At 44.4% G+C, this 25,738-nt stretch overlaps 1 long non-coding RNA gene across 2 annotated transcripts in view; it reads right to left on the reverse strand.

Annotated features, from left to right (window-relative positions):
* The window catches only part of LOC132471491 (uncharacterized), a 152,422-nt gene that overhangs the window by 121,647 nt on the left and 5,037 nt on the right, over positions 1–25,738 (reverse strand). The gene's annotated exons all lie outside the window — the stretch shown is intronic.

A 25,738-nucleotide genomic window follows, 5' to 3' on the forward strand; every position in this document is an offset into this window, starting at 1 on the left:
CCCGTGTACAGTATGTATATGTGTGCAAGAATGCATGAGGCAAGGATTCAAACATTAGCTAGGAAATCCTGGAAAAGCTTTAGCTTCCTAATCTGCTTCTTGGGTCTACAGCAATAAAGCTTTATACTTTGCTCTCAAAACATTGGCAGTATTTCATTTTTAATACAGTTTCAGGTCTTGTTTTGCTAATGCCATTATTATGGACAAAATCGCAGGCGGTTGTACTCTAATGATAATCGAGTTTGCCGAAGTTTATGACAAAATAAAACTATACGAATGGGCTACGAGAGGATGATAACCGGAATCAGACAGGCAGCAAATCTGTAATGTAATGGCAGCATTAAGGGTACGCATGTGATACACATCTATGAATGAAAAAGTAATGGCCTTTACGCTCGTCAAAATGATATAGAGGCACTATAAGAGAAGATACATCAACGGCGTCCTCTGTTGGAGTCCCTCCTAAATGTTTTATTGATTCTTGAGATAGTAGATCTAATTGTGCAAAACGTATCAGTGCTACGAATTCATAAAGCATATAATATTTACTCTAACACAGTGGAAATGAATAAAACCTTGTGATGCAGCCTTTTGCAAACTTGACAAACGTTCCTTTCCAACCAACCACTGATATTAATGGTTGGAATTAAAGATGATGAACCACACTCATCAAACAGGATAACTACATGATAATGAGAGTGGCAGTTTATGATTACACTGGTGCAGCAGAGGGATTTCAACTCCAAACAATCACATTCTGCCGTCATCCCGTTCAAACCCCCACCACCAATTGAATAGGCTACTGCAATGGATTGGATTTCCATTGCTCAGCATGGTGATCAATTTTAAGTGGCTCTTGACTTAGTTTTCCCATTCTCCATTACAGCATAAACAAGCAATCACTGTCAACATAGTGTATGCGATTACCGGCAGGCTCTGGCCATTAGCTCTATAGCCGTAAGCGTCGAGATAAAAAAAATAATACAGATGATAAAATAAAAAACTGGTTGTGTGGAGCGACTCCTAGGTCGATGTCGATAGGTGGTGCTGGTAAACGACAACCTGTACCGTCACAATGGGCTAACGAGCCACCCTTTCCCTCATTAAAATGTCATTGATTGGCAGCGACGGCTGGGAGTCGTCTTGATTAGGACTGACGTGAGCGAAGATGAAGGGGCTCCACGGTGCACGTCAAGGTCTTTGCATAACTCGAGCCGGTCGGGGCGTGGAGTCATGTGGGATCCTCAAGCAGGAGAAGGAGATGCAAAACAAGCTGAAGATACAACGCTACATATGTACCGCGTATGTTTGTTTGGTCATAATGAATGGGGCAAGCTGAAAGACGATAGACCGTATCGCTGTCTCAGTGGGACGTCTTTACAAGGGAAACAGGAACGACATATGGGAGGGATATCATTGATTATAGATGGAAGAACCTGCTTGCCTTCTAGCTATAATTATTTAGTTGTTTGGGATGCTTGACACCGATCTGTTTTAGAGGATGTTTAAAGTGAGTGGAAAACAGAATTTCGCAAATGGAATCATAATATTACTGCATCTGTTCAGCCAACAACAACAAAAATATGTTGACATTCCTGGATCGCTAATATAGAAACACGACAGTATTTGGTTAGAGGCACTATGAAAAAAAATATATATCCTCAAATCATCAGGTGAAGACTCTCTATACTCTCTAGGTTAGCCTATATGCCACGGCTAAGCGATACATCCTTCTTTTTTCAGCTGAGAGAGAGAGGGACGTATGCAGCCAACCTTTCACCTCGAAGTTAGGAGACTGCTGACACACGATAAGGTAAATCGGCCACCCTGGGATATGTTTTGCCTGGGATGGTCAAATGGAGAATAAGAGCGAGCAAAATTGTACCGTCTTGGGACAGATGAAAAGAGAAAGGTTGGGGGGAAATGAAGCTGGTAAAAGGCAGTTCATTATTATTAAGCTCTTGTTTTTCGCTGTGGTATAATAAAGTAAATAAAGAAAAAAATATGTAACTAGGCCTATATATAATTATAGCTTTTCGATTCCCATTTGATGGGGCTTGGACTTCGTGACATCACAGTGCAATGACCACTGCCATTTTGGGAGCATACGAGTGTTAGAATGATAGTTATTACATTGGTAGAAATGTTTCTTTTGTCATTGTTTAGTCGTTGATAGTGAAATAATGAGTCATTATGGCAAGACACTATTGTGTTTGAAACTGCCACAGAGTTTCTCATTTGAGACGTGGCTTATTTATTAGCCTAGGTTACAGTGGATTTATGTTTATTTTGAATTTTACAGTACCTCTCAATATGGCGTATGGAGCATCAGAGGCAAAAAATCCCATACTGTATTCTGACATTCATCAGCCCAACCTACATTAAGCCTAATTTGAATTTCATGTAAAACAAAAGTGTACAAAAACGGTCAAGGCTTTCATAGCATCTTTATATTTATCCTTCCATAAACGTGACTAATGATGACCCTGCTAGAGTAACATATCACTTGTTAACTTTTTTACTGAAGGAACTCCTGTCAGAGCTAGCCAGAATCAGAAAAAAAACATTACAAAGCAGAAATTGTGTCGTTATTAACTAATTACAGTGTTTTGATGTTGTCAACCAAGTCCTGTTTGTATCAACAATGTAGATGGTTAACTGATAGCAACTGAAGCTTGAAATATACAAGACAAACAAGGTCAAACAATCTTCAGATGTTGAGAGAGGTCCCTTTGCTACTGTCCTTTATATTCTCTGCTGATGCAGACGGAAACATGCCTTGCATCGATTGAATTTGGAAACGATGACTAACACACACACACGCACAGAAGTTTATTTCCATTTCAGGATTCATGCAGGGTAACGCTCTAAAGAAGAAAGCAGTTGCTTACATAGTTAATTATGCATGATGATGGATTTAAGTACATAGTAAATACAAAAAAATGCAGATTTTGTGTTTTGGTCAATTTTGATTGCCTCTCGTTTAAAGCCGCACACAGACATAAAATACTGACGACCCGTGCTGCTGTGTTCAAAACTACTGATTCGAGAGCCCCACTACAGCGCTGCTCAGACCAGCGTGGCTGTCTCGGCATCTGCGCCAGACATGTGGGAGAGACACGAGGAGAGAGTCTGTTTGATGCTCTACTGCGGGAACGTGAAGCACCGCATGGGAGCTGTCCGACCGGGAGAGGGGAGGGGGGGGCACCGTGATGGCTGCAAAGATCAAAGGCGGTAGAATTGCGTCTATCTGCGTTAATTCTACCAGTCACCCCAAAATCCACCACGACCTCACACACCTTTATACGTGAGGTTAGCGATATAACATAAGAATCCAGTTGATAGACAATTCCCCAATATTTGTCATCCAGAACAATGCAGTGAAAAACCTGCAAGTTTAGTATGCCTAACCCTAACCCTATCAGATAAAGCATATGAAATGAAGTTAGCAATGAGTAAAATGACTCGGCATTCTTGGATGCTAAATGTTATTAAGTAATAAAGTTAAAAAATGCTCTCTGAGCCGGCCCATCTACTGTCCATTGGAACAGTGTTTCCTTCATTTGGTTTTCCATTTTTTCTTTGAGGGAACTGAAGGGAAAATAGTAGCAGAGGAACAGAGGTTGTCTGCGGGAGCAGATCACACCAAAACCAACAAACTAATGAGCGATCTAAAGTTGAAATATGTTGAAGTCAAATCTCCACAGAGCCAGGTCAGGAGGGATACGTTCTCCATCCATGTTTCTAGTGACCAGCGAGTTCAACAGAAATAACAACGGCCGTTAGGAAGATATCGAATCACCAACCATTACATTATGCAACAATAAATAAAAAACATGGCCCCAGCCTCCGTTTATCCCCCATTCCAGTCACTCGCTTGGATTATTGTCATTCAGAGCATGTTCTCCTCCCCACTTTCAATTGCATCCGCCCTGGATCCGACCACCGAACGCCTTTTCATCTCGGTGTAAACTCCTCTGAAGGGACGCGCAATAGCCAAAGTTGACACAAAATAGCCAGATGTCAGCGCACAATCATGCCCTTGCATAAAATATTCATAAGGCATTAGGAGACCGGGGCCGGGGGCTGTTGAGGTATGCACAGGGTGGGACCGAGTAAAGTTCCGTGGAACACTCGCAATCAATAACACAACAAGCCATCCCCATGGTCAATTATCTCCCTCTTTAGAGCAGACAAAACTGTTGCTTTGGAATTCACACTTGCCAAACACTGGCAAAAAGGGAAACGAAAAATAAATAAAAAGCTAAATTGTTAAAAAGGATGAAAAGAAAAAGTTTAACATGGGTATTGGGTATTGCAATACTAAACACCCTAATAACAGGAGTTCTATCAGTCTGTTTATCTGAAAGAACGTTAAATGAATATCGCACAGTGCCCCCACCCCCTAGTTACATCATGGCATGTGAGAGGGCAGTATAGATGTTAAAGTCCCCCTTCAAAAGGGATTGCTCCGTAAAAGATGATTTTGTTCTTTTGCTGCCTGTAATATTCCTTTCAGCGTTTCCTCAGCTAAGGGGAGATCTCATTTTCACATCGCCGCCGACAGCCGAGGCTTAAGGGGAGATGACAGGTCTATGTCAGAGCTCGGGCAGCGGGAAAATTAGGGTTACACAATTACCCAGAGTTCCACAAGTGCCACCGAAAGCCCTCCCAGTAATTGGATTCATTTCGGGAAGTTTAAAACCCGCTTTTTAGAGATATAGCGTCAGAGCAGAACCCACAGAACAGAATTCATCCTTCTTTCTCCCCCTTCATCTCTTTCCTACTCCTACTAACACGGTGGCGGTTTGAAGGCATTTTGTTTAAAACCCTGTCACAACCAGTTGCACACTGCATCAACCTCGCAAAGTTGAAAGTACTTTTACGTTCCTGTTATGAAAATATTGTCTGTTGCCTGAGATAACTATGAGAGAATCTATACCCATGTACAACAGGGCAGTGATGGGGAAAAGAGCTTGGATGGAGGGACATTCACAAAGAGAAATTAAAACATCAGAAAGAACTTTCAGACAGACAGTCAGTGGTGCAGTCAGCCATTGCTTACATTCAATATGTGTAACTCCAGTATACTGTTCCCCAAATAAATCATGCCATGGACACCCCTGAGGCCTTGTGGTGGACCCAGACCCCCGGAGACCTGCAGCTGAATCTCGTTTTCATGTCCTGTCTGCATGGAGCTTGCAGGCAGGACATGAACACATGTTGGGTGAGGATATTGGGAGGTGATACATGGCCTGTAGGTGGGAGCGACTATGCAATGGGATGGCTCTAATTTAGAGATGGCTGACACCTTGCCATCATCCACTTGGCTTGGTCCTACCTCAGCATGACCCCAATTTCCACCGTGAACCTTTTATTTTATCCAAGTCAATTTTATTCATTCCGTTAGCTCACCTTAAAAAAGGTTGTCAATTTTTCTATCACTTTGATAACTTCATTATTTTAGATAGAAAAAAAAACCTGTTAAAGGCGGTTCCCAGATGGGTCCTCTCACCTCCCACCGGAGATCCGCCTGTGGCTGCGATTAAGTACTGCACCGTGTGAAATCACAGCCGATTTCTGGCTCGAGTTTCCAAATGCATTCATGACGGGTCATTGCGTTCCACCGGTTGTATATGGCTGCCCCCTAAGACTGCCCCTAAGACTGCATTCTCAGACACACGGTCTTTCAGACCTCTGTGGGTCGTTCCAACAAATCTCACATTGACGTAAGCCCCGAGGAAGGGACTCTGTTGGGTCATTACTGCATCACCCAACTTTCTTTCACAGACATCCATAGTTTGGTCATCGTGTCACGCTCGTTAAAAAGGACACACGTTTTTCTTATCCAAAGATATGGATACTGCCGTGTTCCGTCGCGTATTGTGCACAAAAGTCTCAAATTCTATGTCCGGAATGTAATTATCCCAACTTTCCCCCACCCTTTCCAGCCCCTCTTTGATCCGGCTGATGTCATTAATTGCACGGCAGCTAATTAGAAAATCAAGACGCTGTCCTTTAAACACTGGCAGGGACTTCCACCTGCCCCGACCTGGTATTTCGACCGCTGCTTAAGAGACAATAAAAGTGATTGTGCGTGTTTTGGAAAGCTGATTTACAATTAGAGAGGCGGGCGGAGGCGTTCCTCACACCGCCGCTCTAATTGCTGCTAATGGGAAAAGGGCCGGGTCAGGTTCCTCTTCTGGAGCAGTCGTCCATCACTCTCACCAGTACTCCCACTCCCACCTCCTGCACCGTGCAGTCAATGGATCGACGTAGAGACACACACACACTTTGGGACGAATCAATGCTCCCTTAACATGTACCTCCTTCAACATGCTGCTCCCTTAACATGTTTCTCCTTCTCCTTAAGTACTGCCCCCTTAACATGCACCTTCTTCTGCAACACTGGTACTTTTACATGTACCACCTTCACCCATACTGCTCCCTTAACCTCTACCTCCTTCTGCAGTACTGCTACCTTAAAATGCACCTCCCTCACCCTAAAGTACTGCTCCCTTAACATGTACCTCCTCCACCATACTGCTCCCTTAACATGCACTCCTTCACCCTGCATAACTGCTCCCTTAACCTGTACCTCCTTCTGCATTACTGCTCCCTTAACATGTACCTCCTCCACCATATAGCTCCCTTAACATGCACTCCTTCACCCTGAATAACTGCTCCCTTAACCTGTACCTCCTTCTGCATTACTGCTCCCTTAACATGTACCTCCTCCACCATATAGCTCCCTTAACATGCACTCCTTCACCCTGAATAACTGCTCCCTTAACCTCTACCTCCTTCTGCAGTACTGCTCCCTTAACATGCGCGTCCTTCACCCTAGAGTACTGCTCCCTTAACATGCATCTCCTTCTGCAGATCTGCTCCCCTAACATGTACCTCCTACAATATTTAGTAATGCTCACTACAATTTACCTTGACTGTCAAATTTACCTTTTCACCTTGGTTCCCCTACTTAATAACAGACAATATAAAGTTGTTCATTGTTTTTTATTGAATTTTATGTATTTCTCCATTTATGTAAGGCTAACAAACACATCTTCCAACTTGGTATATTCTCGGATCGTCTTCTCAAATTGAAAAAAAAAACACCTGGTTATGATCAATGATACTAGGTGTGTAACAAGTACAGGTGTCACCACAGTAGCAGGAGCGGCTATCTACACTGACAATCAGGCTGGTGGCCGGGCCGCTTCGTCACACGGCCTGCCTGCCACGGCGCTCAGCCCTCTCTGCTCTGGCGGCACAACCCCACTTCCTCTCTTCATTTTCATCAAAACACTGCAGATGAGGTCCTGAGCCCAATTAATCACAGTGCAGTCCTGCTGCACGGCCCCTCTATTAATCAACACGACCAACAGCCCGCAGGCCGCATCTCACAACCGCCAGCGTTCTGGGAGGGGCCGCCTTGTCACGGAATGTGTGCACACTCGGCGCACTCGAACAAACACACACACACACACACACACACACCAGCACCCTTGGACACACATATACACAGATGGGTGGTCACGAATATGGAAGCCGTATTCATTATTCATCGGTGTTTTCGAAATGTGTCCTTGCTTGTGTTACATTGTGTTAATAACTTGCTTGTGTTACATTTCAAATGTGTCCTATGTCCTTACTTGTGTATATTTAAAAAGCCATCCTCTTCAATTGATCCAGTGGTTTTTTGTGTGATTGTTTGTGTGTTGCAGTCCCCTTGCTCTTCGTTGCAGTGTCACCCCCCTCCCACAGAACAGCAGATAAAAAGCAGCTGGAGCACGTCCCCTTCCTTAATTATAACACATTTGTGACTCTTATCTGTCCTTAGTCAACCTTGGCAATTTTTTACTGTGCTCCTTTTACTGCTCACGCCCTCGAGGCGTGGAAAACACTGATCTTCCCCTGAAAGTATCCGCTCTCAAACACAGAACAAAAGCCTTATCTATCTCGCCGCGGTGAGTGTGCAAAAAAAACAACAACAATCCCATCCTGCGTCCGTTTACGAAGTGTTGTGGAAACATTACATTCTTCTCCCCGTCACAACCAAAAACATCAGAGTGAAGCTCATATTTCCCTGATTTGTAATAAATGAAAATAGCAAGAGACTGGATCCCTTTGGGCAGTTTTTCTCCCCCTCTGAATCCGTCGAACAACGTATGCCAGTATCGTGCTACTCTTCTTCTGACTGCAGCGCATCAATATCTTAGAGAAAACTAAATCAAAACAGTGCAGCTACCTTGAAATCAAGTCTAGGTGGATCCGAAAGTGAACCAATACCCCTGCAGCAAAATCACTTTCTGAAGAAAGACAATGAATGAATAAATAAACAGAAATAAATAAAAGAAATGGAGCGAGCCAGTGGAAGTCTGTCAATGGCTCATTAATCTGGAGTGTGCCTAGTGCTGTGATCAACATAACTCTTTGCGCTTCATAAAGGAAGCCCGGTGAGGAGCAGCGGGCAAAATATAATTGAGACAATTACAAATCTTGCCTCATATACAATTTAAATAAAGCTAAAGTGTGAAGAGCTGAGCCAGTCATCCATTTTGGATGGACACGAATGGATCCATTTTAAACAAAAAGGAGTAGATTCCCCGACCTTAGCTAACCTGAAAATGATCAAAGGTTTGAATTGTTATGTTGCACTCGTACATTTCTGGCATGTTTCTGTATTCTTGTTCTCTTCCTGGATCCAAATTGTTAAATAAAAGTAATAAATGAGAAAACCTGGGGAGTGCTGGCGGTTTCTTCTTCATTGCTTCTGTGTATCGCCACGTGTGTCCACAGTCATGAGGAAGATCCATTGATGTATCCACCACACCAGCCCATTCATTAGCAGACATTGTCAGCTGCTGACGTACTCAATAACGACAGGTTTAAATCGAAAGTCGATGCTGTTCCGTGCTGTATACACAAACATCCTTCTATCAGGGGTGTTTTAAACCACACGTTAGCTCCCACTCAAACGAAGCGTCTTCCCTCTGCAGCGAAGGTAATTATCAGAGATGGGATGGCCTGCGCATCCACAATGCCCTTAAACTCACCATTTGCACATCAAACCGTTCCCACCTTCATCTTAAGCTATTTGCATACAATACCACAAAGTTTGACCAATGTCAAATGGAGGTCCTACGTTTCCAAACAACAGCATCTCTGGCTCCCCTGTTGGGCTGCGTGGGACGAGCAGGCGATGAGGCACTGAGTGGAAACAGAGGGAGGAGCGTGGGGCCTTTACGTCGGGGAAGATTGCCATTTAATCACGGTGCACACACACACACACACACACACACACACACACACACACACACACACACACACACACACACACACACACACACACACACACACACACACACACACACACACACACACACACACACACACACACACACACGACTGCGAGCCCGGCTCCTTAATTGTGTTACCTGACACACTCTTATGTCTAACGCGACCATGGCACACATATTGCAAACAGCATTTTTCACACAGTCTCCAGGGGGGAAATGTGGTTTGATAATGCAAATACTGACTGTATTTACAGTCAAAACATCCAGCTAGCATTTGGATATTTGAATAATTCATCCCCTCTCCTCTCCTCAGAAGGACACATTAAATATTTGTTAAGTTATAAAAGCGAGATGCACCCTAGGACTATTAATTTCTTTGCGCACACTCAAGACGGCTTTAAAGCTTCATCTGCCACACAGTCCATCTTATTAGGACAAAGAGGAACGCGTATGAATACTGAAAGAGAAAGGGTAAACCTCAAAGACACAGGGGGAAACTCTTCATTTCCACCAATAAATAAAAGGCAACAGTGTTCAGTCACTCGCAAGCAGCCCCAAGTCAAATGTAAGCTCTGCACCATGCATGTCCAGGCTGCTGGGTCACAACAGGACTTTGATGGCTGATTCCCTCCAAATTCTGAGAAATCATTAGTTTTCTTAACCATTACCCTTTCTTGAAAATTATCATATATATATATATATATATATATATATATATATATATATATATATATATATATATATATATATATATATATATATATATATATATATATATATAGATTCAAACAAAAGTTTCAAAGAAATAGAGATTCCCATTAGCAGACCATTTTCAGTAAAATATTTATAATTGATAATAATAATGATATTAATAATTGATTGCATTTGTAGAGCCCTTTTGAAGGTACCCAAAGAGCTTTACATAGTTAGCATGTGTGTGTATGTGTGTTTGTGGGGGTGTATGACATCTTATCCACTAACAGGGCAGTAGAGATGACCTGGGAGGGGCCAATACCAGTAACCAATCAGCCCCTACCATGGCTTCATTTAAGGGATAGGAAGATTTATCATTTTTTTATGCAAATCAATAAATCATGTTTAAACACTAAACAGTCAATTAAATGATTCCTAATGACTTGTGCATGTGAATAAGGGAATACTATTATAAATAAATTGAGGGGTTGTTTCTGCTGTGATTAATTAGGCTTGATTTTACACAATGAAACCACATTTTATGCAAATATCAGACAGAGAAAATATAAAACTATCCACTAACAAAACGTAATTCCACTCTAATTAGGTTAAGGGACACAAAGCAAAGGGCTCTGATATTGATCATCCAATTTCAAAAATGATTAATGCCGTGGAAAAGAACAACACAAGGTAGCGTTTGAAGACAAAAGCAAACTACCCGTGTAAACCGTTTTGAGATAAAACTGAAAGAATAAACTGAAAATAAACTGCCACCAATGTTGTGAGTAGAGTTATTTGTGAACAAAAAATGAACTTGTATAAACATCCATTAAATTTAAATATGAAACTTACAAAACGTGACTTTAAATGGTCAAATACAACATCAACCGGATGTTTCCTTGACAACGCAAAAATAATACGCTCAAAACGCTGCCGAAGTCTATGGCCGTGTTCACATCTAGCGTTTCTTGTAATAGGGAAAAGTTGAGCAGACCGTTTTTTCAACAAATGAAAAAGCTGGCAGCGTTTTTGGTCCTAAAAGGGCCGAGAGCGTTTTTTCTATTGCCTAGCAACGAACCCATTCTAGACCCGACGTTACTCGCCTACTACGTACAGGCCAGAGCCCATTAGACATGTCGTAGATCTTGACATGTTCTGTATGTTGAATTAAAACTATTAATCGCTTCACCGTTGTTCTGCCAATTTCTCCCATCAAATTCTACTACCTAGTGGTTCTGCGCAAGCGCATCTCGAAAATGTGCGATCCTGCGTGCGCACCCATCAGTTTCTGCTACCTTTTATGATGATGGTGAGTATTTTCTTTAAAACATGTTTTTAACTGCGCAATTATCTTAAATATGTTTAACATTGTGCGTTTTGACCTGTAAGCACGTAAATATGATGCAAACTTCTGATGAATGTAGAAATAAGATGATATATGCGTTATCTTTACGGGTCTGGGAGCGGAGAAAGTTTTCGTCGGTGGTGGAGGGGGAGACATCTTGTCTTGTTATCACAAGAAATTTATCGTGTTACATAAATTCTAAATACTTGTGTTTGTAAAGCTATGGAAGAAAGATGGAAACAATCGTTTGACCTCCTGTCTCTGGGAACATTCCCGGATGGCTTTGATTAGTCCCAGAAATTAAACCTTAGGAGGTACGCTTCAAAATTCAAATTAAAGGGTGAGTATCTGAAATACTTGCTTGTTTATAATGTCTTTATTTAAGATAGCAGGGGTAAAGTAGCCTATGTGGATAGACCTATCAGCTCTATCAAATAATGCTCCCACTGCAGAATCATCATGATGGGTAGCATGATTTGATAGACTCCGCTATCGAGTCGCACTACTGTAGCAAAATCTGACAAAGGAGCAGAATTTGGCAGAACACCGGCACTTTCCCCGAGTGATTTGTCCGCCATTGTTTCTTGTTTTGACAGTTGAGAGTTTCCTTCGTGACAAAGTGTCAATGTTCCGCTTGTGATTGAAAAACGCTAGATGTGAACATGGCCTATGGCCGCGTTCAAATCTAGCATTTTTTGTAATAGGGATAAGTTGAGCCAACCGTTTAAAAAAAAAAGAAAAAAGCTGCCAGCGTTTTTTGTCTTATAAGCGCCAAGAGCGTTTTTTCTATCGCCTAGCAACGAACCCATTCTAGACCCGACGTTACTCGCCTCCTACGTATCCAGGTTAGAGCCCATTAGACATGTCGTAGATCTCGACAGTTTCTGTGATTGAAACTATTAATCGCTCCACCGGCACTTTCCCGCGTGATTTGTCCGCCATTGTTTCTTGTTTTGACAGTTTCCTTCGTGACGAAGTGTCAATGTTCCACTTGTGATTGGTCAGTTGCCCAAAAGACGCCTGACGTCGACCGCTCTCTTCCTGATAGTTGAACTTTTTTCAACGCTCCGTATGGCAGAAAAAAACGCTGGGAGAGGCGTTTAATAAAACGTCCGTGACTTTTTCAAGAAACGCTCTGCCTTACAAACCATTTCGAGAATCTGAGGCAGATTTTCGAAATGGCTTGTAAGGCTAATCAGATTCACACCTGGTGGTTTAATAAGAATGTCTCTTTTATTTAAGTCAAGACGGATACATTTCGATTTATGTAAAGGGAACATTCTTTTGGTTTAGGAGGTTACCTTAAAGATTTTCATGTTAATAAATGTCCATTAAGTCCCAATCCATCACCAAATGAGAGAACACAATGGTGATTTTGCCTATGCCCTAATGAAAGTCCCCATTCACAGTATTATAAATGTTATGAACTGGGAGTTGGTGGTGACACTGTTGGGCTACAGGGAAAAGTTAGGGTGCCGTCAAAGACGACAAAACGTTAATCTTCGAGAATACCGGATTAAGTCTTAAATCATTCATTATTTCAACGTTTTGTCTCACTTTAATACCATCCCTTATTATATTTGCCAAGATTATACAACCACTAAACAAAACAACAAGTTACAAAGGCAGTCTGGGGTTGCATTGCGGCCCATCAAAGCTGAAGCCCAAAAAACAGCCAGAATATTAAATTCGAGGCTTGAATATTTCATTCAAATGCTGCATGTTTAGATGCATTTCCTCTCATGCATTAAGAATCAGGCACCGTAACAATTAAACACGCATATCTGCATATGAAGGGCATTATTGGTAATTTGTGCTCACGGAATGGAGCCGGGGCCTGGGTGATAAACAGAACCCTCTCTCTCAACATCCAGGAAGCACTCTCCCAAACATTTACTGCTCCGTGTGTCATAGTCCAAGTGTATGTGTGTTTGTGGCACAGCCACAAACACACATACACACGCACACACTCGTTTATTCCAAACCCCCAAATCATGGCACATTTTGTGTGACATAACACAGAAAACAAATGCCTATTGTCGAGCCCTTTTGCCTTACATCACCATGGAAACCAATTTGAACTCAAAGCAACTCACATCATTTCTTTACCCCGAAATGAGGACAAATAAATAATTGAAATGAAATAATAAATAAATAGTCAAACAAATGATTATATAAATATACATACACACTCACAAGTATTCTCTACATCACCGCGGCTGTGGTAGAATAATTTTGCTGATCTCATTAGTGAATTTCCATAATGCATGAGTGCCATTCTTCGGAGATGAGGGAACCGGTATTGTATCTCAGCCATTTTGTGTTTTTTGCATCTCTTTGCCTATTTATAAGGTATTCCAATTTGCCCGTAGACTAGCATTCCTGCTCTAGATTTAGTAATTATTACAAGACTAAAGCCCTTTGAGTGAAAATAATCACATTGACTTACATTTTGGGCTTTTTTATGCCTTGGATATCGGTTTGTTATCCCAGCCCTAGCTCTCATGTTCCTCCGTCGTGCTGAGGGGATTTTGGCACGCCAGAGGAGGCTTGCTTCTAAGCAGCTACAAGAGACACTTAGCAAGCTAGATCAGCTAGCGCAGGATACCATTTGGTGAAAGCGATACCTGGATAGTCCTTCAAGGTTATTCAGCAGATGCAAAAAAAACACTTTTTAATAAAGTGATGTTCTTCCAGGGCTATCGTTCCAACGCCCTCAAATATGTGTTGCACGTCAACATTAATTGGAAGGCAGACAGACTGTACGTATGGTACCAATTAGTATTCAAATCAATCAATACGAACACATCAAAGGCTTGTATTATTGTAATTACTGTTATTATAATCCATTATGAATAATTAGATCAAGTTCAAACCACAAAGGATATTGCCAGTGCATCAGACATGAGCTTAGTTATTCAATGCGGTTCAAAAGCAAGCTTGACATTTCCGTTTTCTTTTTTCAGCAGTTGTCTTGTTCCTCTCGCCTTTTGAGCGTGAAAGTTTAATATTTCATGGAACAGATTAGTTTCACTGGAGTAGATACGACAGCAGGCGGCACCACGCAGAATTAAAACCGATCCTGACAGTTCCTTCGGGTCAGGAGCAGATCAGGGGCTGCGTAGCGTGCGTGAGCGAGCGGGAGAATGATGTATCAGAGGCACATCGTCGGGTGGGAGACGAGGAGGCCTTTACCGTGTCAAACCCTTAAAATATTTAGTTGATACAATTGACACTTACAATGCCCTCCGCTCAAAGGAAATGTGATGGCAAAACCACAGCAACCCTTAAATATTTCACTCACCCCTTTTAAATAATGTATGAGCTATCACATCATTCCTTCATGCAAACAGTCAGCCATTACTTTGGGAGGTAATTTGTGATTTTGTCCATTTTTTCCACGCTAAATGCTTCCTGGCTGGCGCATTCGTGTTACACCTGGTTTCAATTGAAGTCCAAGCCTCAAATGAATTCTTATTAGCGGTCTAAAAATAGCTCCGCTGGTAATCTGATGAGCAACAAGGGAGCTGCACGAGCCCACGAAGACACCCCCCCCCCCCCCCCCCCACACACACACACACACACACCCACCCCTCAGCCTGCCGCTTGCTCTATGCCTGTCTAGAAATACCTCCACGGAAGAATGATCAGGATAAACACACAAACACGTCCACAAGCGCATCCATGGAAGAATGATTAGGATAAACACACATACCTTTCTAGAAAAACATCCATGGATGAATGATGAGGTTAAATACAAATATAATTGCATTTATACACACTGGTTTGCATGAATAGATGAATATGTCTATACAAATGCTTTCCCAATGTTAATTATTGCACATAAATAAACAGAGTATATTGTATACTGTAGATAGAGCTACAATAGTTTATATATTGCAATAATAGATGATAAATAATACTAATAAGGCATACAAGAAGTCGTACCAGTTCCTACTGCTTGTTTGTCTTGTCACAGACCTAGGGATAAAGGTTCGGCGAGGATGTTTAGGACGTGGAATGGTAAAGTTATTCCAATATATTTCTTTGTAACGTCTAACCCTTTTGCCTCACGAATTGTTTGTATGTTGATTGCCCAAAAATGTACAAACCATGGCCTTGGCAAGAATGATTTCTTCATGGCAAATTAATCTGATGAGGAAGCCATTATGTGTATTTCTAGAATTAATCTCTCAAAATCCGCCTTTAGATTCATATCTAGAGTCTGACGGCAGACGCGCTCAAATCTTTGCAAACGGGGCGTCTCACTTTCTTTCACTTCATATCTGTTGTGACCAATTACGTTGCTGGAGGCGGGGATCTGTAAAAGCAAAATTGATGAACACGCACACACCCACACTGTAGAAATACACTTATCCCCTTCAGAATCCCCTTCAGAAAGCCTCAACCACTCACAAAAATAAATTTGTTACTGTGTAATATCTCCGTAACGAAGCAGGAGGCAAGGCGTTACTCCGCCCTTTCAGTTTCTGGTTTGCGACCCTAGCTCTCAGCGGTCTCCCCCCAGAAGTTCTGCTATAATATAGTCGGAATGCTGGATCAGAGGTTCTGCTGTAACACGGTAGGACTGCTGGATCAGAGGTTCTGCTGTAACACAGTAGGACTGCTGGATTAAAAGGTATACTGTCACTTAGTAGGACTGCTAGATCAGAAGTTTTGCTCTAACAGAGTAGGACTGCTGGATCAGAAGTTCTGCTATAACATAGTAAAACTGCTAGATCAGAAATTCTGCTATTAAATAGTAGAACCGCTGGATCAGGAGGTCTGCTCTAACATAGTAGGACTGCTGGAAGCAAGATTAATCAAGAATGGCCTGAATAGCTTTCCGTTTTCAGCGACTGCATGATTTCTCAGTGACGACCACCTAAGGGTTTGCGAGGCTCTTCATGCCTCCTTTATACGTATGAATCATTGGTAATGTATAGTCTCTGAGTAGGCTGGACACTAACAATAGGAGCAGATCACTGGTGAATGATGTCCTGCCACCAGCTGGTTCCAACTGCACCATCTGACGTTCAAACCGGCCAAAATAACAAAACACACTTTAAAATAACACGGCTCCAATATAGGATGTCTACAAATGGTAGTGTAGATTAAATAGAAATCCATATAGCTTAGGTCCTTTGGGAGGGGGAGGATGTATATGTCATTCGTTGGTATATTGACTTTCATCTTTCAACACTGTGCTCTTGCCGAGATCCCTGCTTTGAGACAAGTCTGAGACGATGGATTTGGGATTATTCATCATTATACTTAGTACAAACAGCATTGAGGATTTAATACATGCTAGACATTACAAAATAGCATGTAAATGACCTCAGAAGTGTTTGCTGTTCTATCTCAATACTATAAAATTTACTGAAAAGGTTTTTGTGGTATTGTGAATTCAACCTATTCTAATAAAGTTCTCAGCATTAACTCGTCGTTTTCTTTTAATATATAATTTGACTTAGGTTAGATATCAGGTAATCATTGCGTATGCATTCTTTCATGCATTTCTTTTTGCAACTTTGCGGTCCTGACCCAAATCCTTGGCCCTGCTTGCTGTCTTGTCTCTATTATTTCCCCTACAGTAAGAAAAAAGGACAGAGTAGCAAAAAACCTAAAAGAGCATAAGGCCCAGAAATAAATGTCAACAGCAGGTTCCTCTGGATCTATTTGTATCATCATCACAGGGGATGGGTTTGATTTGACCTCATTTAGTCTACGATTGCCTTCTGGCTTGGTGATCAAGAGTCAAATATACACCATCAATTTGACACCAAACCCCCCAGATATGCTGATATGACCCAATGTGTGGCTGTAACCCATGAAGTTCCCTCACTTCCGTTTGCATTCAGTTTCAGGGACGCAGCCATTGAAACTCTATCCAGATGAAAGTTGCTGCCTACGACTTGCGTCAACAGTACTCCGGCCAATCAAAGTTTAAGTGCAACCCAATTGGCTTAAATGGTTAGGTTCTTCCTCAAAAAGCTGTCTGCGGAGACAGCACTGATGGCTGTCATCAAGGGACGGGGTGGGCTGTTTGATTACGTCAATCAAACTGGGATGCGGTAGCAGGTAAAGGGCACGCCCACCAACAAGAAACAATGAAACTCAGGTCAGAACGGCATGCAGCACTAGACGGAGGAAAGCACGACCCATACGGCTAGAAGAGAAAATGCAGCTACAATAAAGACTGGGAAACTATCTAGCCCTGGGTGAAACCAGTGCAAGGCGAGACTTGAGTAATTTTTCCATTTAACACAGAGGTGAATACGACGTCCTCTCCTGGAACCGTCACCTTATCGTGGTGGAGAGGTTTGCGTGTCCCTGTGAACCTGAGGGCTGTGTTGTCTGGAGCCTTGTGCTCCTGGTAGGGTCTCTCATGGCCGAGTGGTCTCAGGCGAGGGGCCAGACTAAGAATGGTTAAAAAATCCTCAATGAATAACGGAAATAGAGGAGATGTGACCCGGCCCGGAGGAAGCCCGGGGCCCCCGTCTGGAGCTAGGCCCAGACGGAGGGCTCGATGGCGAGCGCCTGGTGGCCGGGTTTGCCACGGAGCTCGGTCGGGCACAGCCCGAACAAACTACGTGGCACCCCCCCTCTCTTCATCTCATGGGCCCACCACCTGTGGGAAGACCCGTTGGGGTCGGGTGCGCAGCCACATGGGTGGCAGCGAAGGTCAGGGGTCTCGACGGACCAGACCCGGGCGGCAGAAGCTGGCTCTGGGGACGTGGAACGTCACCTCGCTGTGGGGAAAGGAACCGGAGCTTGTGAGGGAGGTGGAGCGCTATCAGTTAGATCTGGTGGGGCTTACCTCCACGCACAGTCTCAGCTCTGGTACCGTACTCCTGGATAAGGGTTGGACTCTATTCTTCTCCGGAGTTGCCAAGGGCGTGAGGCGCCGGGCGGGTGTGGGGATACTCATAAATCCCCGGCTGAGCGCCGCGGTGTTGGAGTTTACCCCGGTAGACGAGAGGGTCGCCTCCCTGCGCCTAAGGGTTGTAGGGGGGAAAACTCTGACTGTTGTTTGTGCGTATGCACCAAACAGCAGCTCAGAGTACTCGGCCTTCTTGGAGACCCTGAATGGAGTCCTGTATGGGGCTCCAGTAGGGGACTCCGTAGTTCTGCTGGGTGACTTCAACGCCCACGTGGGCAACGATGGAGACACCTGGAGAGGCGTGGTGGGGAGGAACGGCCTCCCTGATCTAAACCCGAGCGGTCGTTTGTTATTGGACTTCTGTGCTAGTCATGGATTATCCATAACAAACACCATGTTCGAACATAAGGGTGCTCATAAGTGTACCTGGTACCAGAGTACCCTAGGCCGAAGATCAATGATCGATTTTGTGATCGTGTCATCTGATCTGAGGCCGCATGTTTTGGACACTCGGGTAAAGAGAGGGGCGGAACTGTCAACCGACCACCATCTGGTTGTGAGTTGGATCAGGGAATGGGGGAAATTTCCGGATAGACCTGGTAAGCCCAAACGCGTAGTGCGGGTGAACTGGGAACGTCTGGAGGAGGCCCCCGTCCTACCCCGTTCAACTCACACCTCCGGCTGAGTTTTTCTAGCATTCCTGTGGAGGTTGGGGGCATTGAGCCGGAGTGGGCGGTGTTCAAAGCCTCCATTGCTGAAGCTGCGGTGGCTAGCTGTGGCCTCAGGGTCTTAGGCTCCTCAAGGGGCGGTAACCCTCGGACACCGTGGTGGACACCGGTGGTCAGGGAAGCCGTCCGATTGAAGAAGGAGGCCTTCCGGGATATGATATCCTGGAGGACTCCTGACTCGGTTGCAGGGTACCGACAGGCCCGAAGGGCTGCAGCTGCTGCCGTGTCGGAGGCTAAGCAGCGGGTGTGGGAGAAGTTCGGAGAGGCCATGGAGAAGGACTTTCGGTCGGCACCAAAGTGTTTCTGGAAGACTATCCGGCACCTCAGGAGGGGGAAACGGGGAACCGTCCAAGCTGTGTACAGTAAGGATGGGACTCTGTTGACCTCAACTGAGGAGGTCGTCGGACGTTGGAAGGAACACTTTGAGGAACTCCTGAATCCGAATAACACGCCCTCTATGTTGGAGGCAGAGCTCGAGGTTGATGGTGTTTCGTCGTCAATTTCCCTGGTGGAGGTCACTGAGGTAGTCAAACATCTCCGCAGTGGCAAAGCCCCAGGGATTGATGAGATCCAGCCAGAAATGCTAAAGGCTCTGGGTGTTGAGGGGCTGTCATGGTTGACACGCCTATTCAACATCGCGTGGGAGTCGGGTACAGTGCCAAAGGAGTGGCAAACCGGGGTGGTGGTTCCCCTGTTCAAAAAGGGGGACCAGAGAGTGTGTGCCAATTACCGGGGTATCACACTTCTCAGCCTCCCTGGTAAAGTCTACTCCAAGGTGCTGGAAAGGAGGGTTCGGCCGATCGTCGAACCTCAGATTGAAGAGGAACAATGCGGTTTTCGCCCCGGACGTGGAACTACGGACCAGCTCTTCACTCTCGCAAGGATCCTGGAGGGGGCCTGGGAGTATGCCCATCCGGTCTACATGTGTTTTGTGGATCTGGAGAAGGCGTATGACCGGGTCCCCCGGGAGAAACTGTGGGAGGTGCTGCGGGAGTATGGGATAAGGGGGTCTATCCTCAGGGCCATCCAATCCCTGTACTCCCAAAGCGAGAGCTGTGTTCTCGTCCTCGGCAGCCAGTCAGTTTCGTTCTCGGTGGGTGCTGGGCTCCGCCAGGGCTGCGCCTCGTCACCAATCCTGTTTGTGATATACATGGACAGGATATCGAGGCGTAGTCGTGGTGGGGAGGGGTTGCAGTTCGGTGGTCTGAGGATCTCGTCACTGCTTTTTGCAGATGATGTGGTCCTCATGGGATCATCGGCCTGTGACCTTCAGCACTCACTGGATCGGCTGGCGGCCGAGTGTGAAGCGGCTGGGATGAGGATCAGCACCGCTAAATCTGAGGCCATGACTCTTAGCAGGAAACCGATGGATTGCTTACTCCGGGTAGGAAATGAGTCCTTAGCCCAAGTGAAGGAGTTCAAGTACCTCGGGGTCTGTTTCGCGAGTGAGGGTACTATGGAACGTGAGATTGGCCGGAGAATCGGAGCAGCGGGGGCGGTATTGCGTTCGCTTTACCGCACCGTTGTAACGAAAAGAGAGCTGAGCCGCAAGGCAAAGCTCTCGATCTACCGGTCGATCTTCGTTCCTATCCTCACCTATGGTCATGAGGGCTGGGTGATGACCGAAAGGACGAGATCGCGGGTACAAGCGGCCGAGATGAGTTTTCTCAGAAGGGTGGTTGGCGTCTCCCTTAGGGATAGGGTGAGAAGCTCAGCCATCCGTGAGGAACTCGGATTAGAGCCGCTGCTCCTTTACTTAGAAAGGAGTCAGCTGAGGTGGTTCGGGCATCTGGTAAGGATGCCCACTGGGCGCCTTCCTTGGGAGGTGTTTCAGGCACGTCCAGTGGGGAGGAGACCTCGGGGAAGACCCAGGACTAGGTGGAGAGATTATATCTCAACACTGGCCTGGGAACGCCTCGGGATCCCCCCGTCAGAGTTGGTCAATGTGGCCCGGGAAAGGGAAGTCTGGGGCCCCCTGCTTGAGCTGCTCCCCCCGCGACCCGACCCCGGATAAGCGGAAGAAAATGAGATGAGATGAGAATACGACGTGAAACGACACAGACAATGCGAGACTCATAAAAAAATAAATAACAAAAGCACCATGCATACTGTTTTCCATTTAAATAATATATATTTGTTTATTTTTAATTTGCAGGCTGTTATGTGCTACTGAATCAACCAGAGTGCAAAGCATAGTAATGTTATAAGCAAAATCATTTTTAAGTTATTTTAGACTCGATGCATTGGTATCCCACATTGTCCCACATTGTCCCACACAAACGTAGCCTTTGTCCTACATCTGGTGAATTGGGATCAGGTCACCCTAACCAATGCATTGGTACACAAATGCAGATTTAATCCCTTGAACATGAAAAGATTACCTTTTTTATAATGCATGACCTATCCTATTGATGCTATTTACCACCCCAGCCGTTTCCATTACATGTAATCTTGACCAGATGCTGCTCTTGAATGCGAGGAGAATTCCTCGGTTTATAACCGAGTGACAGTCATTGAGCACAATCTGTCTAATTGACCCCCCTCCACACACACACACACACACACACACACACACACACACACACACACACACACACACACACACACACACACACACACACACACACACACACACACACACACACACACACACACACACACACACACAGGGGGGGGGGAGCGACCTGGATTGCGATCCGTTGGGAAGATGAATATGCGGGGAAAACAAACAGCGCGAGGGACCGCAGCGAGCGCGGGCGTTTACACATGCACCAATTACAGCGAGCACAGCGTGCCCCCCTCCGCCCCCCTGCGGAGCACGTCACGCGGCCCCTGGGGAAACATCTGCCTTTTCACACTCACAGTTTTACTTCTATTCCTACACCAATGCACACAAATGATCCCAGAACGAAAGCACACTCACTCGCTGTAACACACACACATACACTCTGACACACACGCTCCCTCTGAAAAACGCTCCCTCTGACACACATACACGACACACGCACACACACACACACTCTGACGCACACACACACACCAAATTCCTGTTAAACAAGGAGCTTCGTTGAACTTGAGAAACAGCGACTCTGTAACAGATCCTGGGTGCTGTGCGCTCTACTTAAGAGCACACAGTTTATCTCTGCTATTATGTTTATTTAATTTAAATGGTCATGTACAAACTGCTCAAACATTTGCAATACACAATTGAGTACGATTTTTTGGTAGTTTTTTTGTTAGTTTATGTCGGATAAAAGGGAATTTATTTTTAAGTTCTAATGGAAACTAAACACTGAAATAATGATACATTTAATCAGGCTTCAGATTGCAGTTTTAGTTTTGTGTTTCCTAATGAGAAAATGTGTGTGATGCCATGGGACCACACACACATACACACTATTTGTGTATTCCCTTATCCTAGCATAAGCGGGAGGCAATTAAGAAAAAATCAACGCAACACAAGTAATATCACACAGATAATGAATCAATAGGATACATACACCAACTCATCAACACAGGAGTACACCTTCGTTCGCACATGTATACATGGGAATATTATTCTTGGATTTCTTGTTTCAGAGATTACATTTAAGCTGCAGGAAATAGATTTGTACCACTACCGGTCAGAAGGGGCAGTCCTCACGTTATCATATAAACAAATCGCACAACCTGTCCCTCCCTCTGCTCTCCAGAGTCCTAATCACACCCCAGTGCATTGATTGGTAGGCCCACTAGTCTTCTGCCACGGTTAAACACAGCGCATTGTATGTGTACGGCAGGAAGTTATAAATATAGGTGCAGCTATGAGTATTTGGGAGCACATTATGGCAAGAAACTATTCCAAAAAAAGTTTGGCCGAATTAAAGGAGGTTCAGGGTTGTGCCAGTAGCCCTATGACTCCACTTTGACGGAGGATTTGGGAAAGCGGAATTTAAAAGAGTACTGCAATTTGAAGTTTGTTAATAATCCTCTTAAATGTCGAATGTTACATTTTCCACCATAATTAAAGTCACTCCTGGAGCGGTCTTCCTCGGTTCATTCGCGGCGACATAGAATTCAATACAAATTAAACTTTATTAAAACACTCCAGACAAACCGATTAAAGAGGGAACACAAATCATAATCTCTCTTCAAATGGAGACATCGTGACTCCGCCCTTCAGCAGAATCCAAAACAACAAGAAATGTTTTCCACATTAGTTAAGATTATCTCCTGTTGTTATGGAAAGGTGGAACGTGCGCAAAACCTAACTAAACCTGCTCTCCCGAACCGTAGCCTAGTTAGTGAGAAGAGACAAATAGCTTAAAGGCCTCTTTAGCACTTTACCTCGGCACAATTGCAGGTTAATAAATTGCAAAGCAAAACAATGGAAGAGGAATTATTTCACTGAGAAAAAGTCCCAAAGATGGCCTCCCTGTCACAACCAGGGTCCCTGATTACTGCTTGTAGGGGATTCGCTTATTGTCGGCTGCAATTTCTGCATGCCAAATATTCCCACAACAGCCTTTGATGTAATTACCTTCCAAACAGCTCCCCTCCAGCCAATATCCTGCTCTGAATTCATGGCTTGGCTTGTTTGTCGCGTCATTTAAACACACCCTTGTTATATTCCCTGCCCCGCTGTGCCGCAACCCTGACCTGGAAGTGGACCGCACGCGAGTATCAGAACTCACCAATGCTGGTGACAGTAGTATAAAGATATAACCACAGTCGCCGCTGAGTTAGGGCCCTGGACGCCCAGGCAGGACCCATAGGTTTTTGTGGCCCGGCAGAGGATTGGGAGTGGACCCGACTCAAATCACTGAAGATGGTAAACGTAAACTTCTTTAGCGACACTTTTAAGATGCCAAGTAAAAGCGTAAGGGTAAAACGAGGCATACAGTGGGCCTTTCTTTACTGCAGTGGGCTGTAAAGCGTACGCTGTGATATACACTCTATTCTTATATGGTGATTCCAAATGCCCTGTTTCAATTTTACACATTGGGTTATTTAAAAGGTGTTGTTAAAGGTTTATTTTAAATGCTTCCCATATACTTAACTCCAGCCTGAAACCCCACATCCGGCCGTATCCTTCAGTCAGGGGGAAAATACTGTGGCGTGCTATGAAACGGTTTGCAATCAGAAATAAAAATAAATAAAAACAAATGCTGACATTCTGAATGATGGGGACGTCTGTAGCGGCATAACAAAGTTAGACGCTTCGACTGGAGGTGATCAAATAAAAGCCAGCTTTAACCGTGATATTTGTCACTGTTTGTACTGATGCATTACCATTTGCGTAATGACATGATGAGATTTGCCTCGAAAGACCCCGGTCCCCGGCCCAGCCCCCCCTCCCCCCTTACATATTGAATGCGGGGTGGGGAGGGGAATGCAATTCTGTTCATGTAACAAGACAAATTGTGCTTCAAGGTTGCTATTTTTATCTTTCTCATCACACTGGGAGTGGAGAATCTTCCCCAATTCCCTAGCCAGTGGCTTAATGTGACATATTGCTAATCTGGATATTATGCAATTCATCAAGCCTCTCACTAGATATTATTCAGGTTTCCCATGTGCCCGACTGCCATAACTCCGCGAGGAGCTAATGAGCAGCTAGCTAGTATTTTAGTAATATATCTCAAAGCACTGGCGGCTGCTCTTGTTGCAACAACGTGCGAGTCCAAGTCACTCTATTAAACTAGCTAGTTATTTTTTTTGTTAATATTCAGTAGGGAGCCAGTGAAATGTTTTAGGACTACAACAAGAACAAAACATATCCGTGTTGACTATTTGATGCAGGAAGGTACAAAAAAACAAGGCCCCAATGTGGGCAAAAGATGCATCACATCATTATCTCCTACCCCCTTCAACGTGCATCAGTGGGCGAGCTATTGTGAGCGTGCTTCTGGTTGACCTGATTGGCCAGTGGGGTTGCCCTGAGCAGGTGTCCTCTTGAGCCGGTGACAGACCTGACTCTAAAGTTGCATATGTGCGGGTTTGCAACGTCAACTAATTAAGGGTGACCCGCCATTAAAGACGAGTAAATCACAACCCTAGCCTGACTCCTCGACGCTGGCGAGAGGGAGGAAGCAGCGGAAAAAGATGTACAAAGAAGTGGTCCAGCGATAATGGCGGCGGCACAGCGTATCGATCGGCCGTCCCCCTCTGGAGTCTGGCAGGCTCCGAGCCAGGAGCAGAACGAGCTGATGGAGAGCCACTATAAGCCAAGCATCAGGCCAAGGCTGATCAGAACTAACCAGAGATCAATCAGGCACTTTGTTTTCTGTAAAAAAAAATCTAAGTAATACATGAGTTTTGGTTTCAGAGCAAGCTCGCGAGTCGCACCGGTCTTGTTTGAAGGAAAAAACAATACAAAAGTTTTGGTTTCAGAGCAAGCTCGCGAGTCGCACCGGTCTTGTTTGAAGGAAAAAACAACCCAAAAGTAGGCTGACTAGTGGTTCAAACTCTCAAGGGCCTGAGAGGAAGTAAACATATTTAGAGGGAGAGTGGATATCCTTTGTTGTAGCGTCCTGGATTCTAATTGGTAACGCTTAAATTGTCAAGAAGATGAAAGTCTGATGCCAAGAATTAAATTAACAGCAAACGCTCCGCTCTGCAGTCCAACATAGTAACGCAATTCCCCGCCCTGTCACCAATCTGTTAAATGCTGGCAGACCCCTTATGTGAGAGTTGTTTAGGCTTCCATAGTTTCCTCTAATTATGAGACAACAGAGGTGTTTGACAGCGACTGCCTTTGCCATCATTACTGTAATGAAACATTAAATATTTATCATGTACGAGTCAAGCG

This window comes from Gadus macrocephalus, chromosome 14 (genome assembly GCF_031168955.1).
Source record: "Gadus macrocephalus chromosome 14, ASM3116895v1".
In the NCBI taxonomy this organism is placed as follows: Eukaryota; Metazoa; Chordata; class Actinopteri; order Gadiformes; family Gadidae; genus Gadus; species Gadus macrocephalus.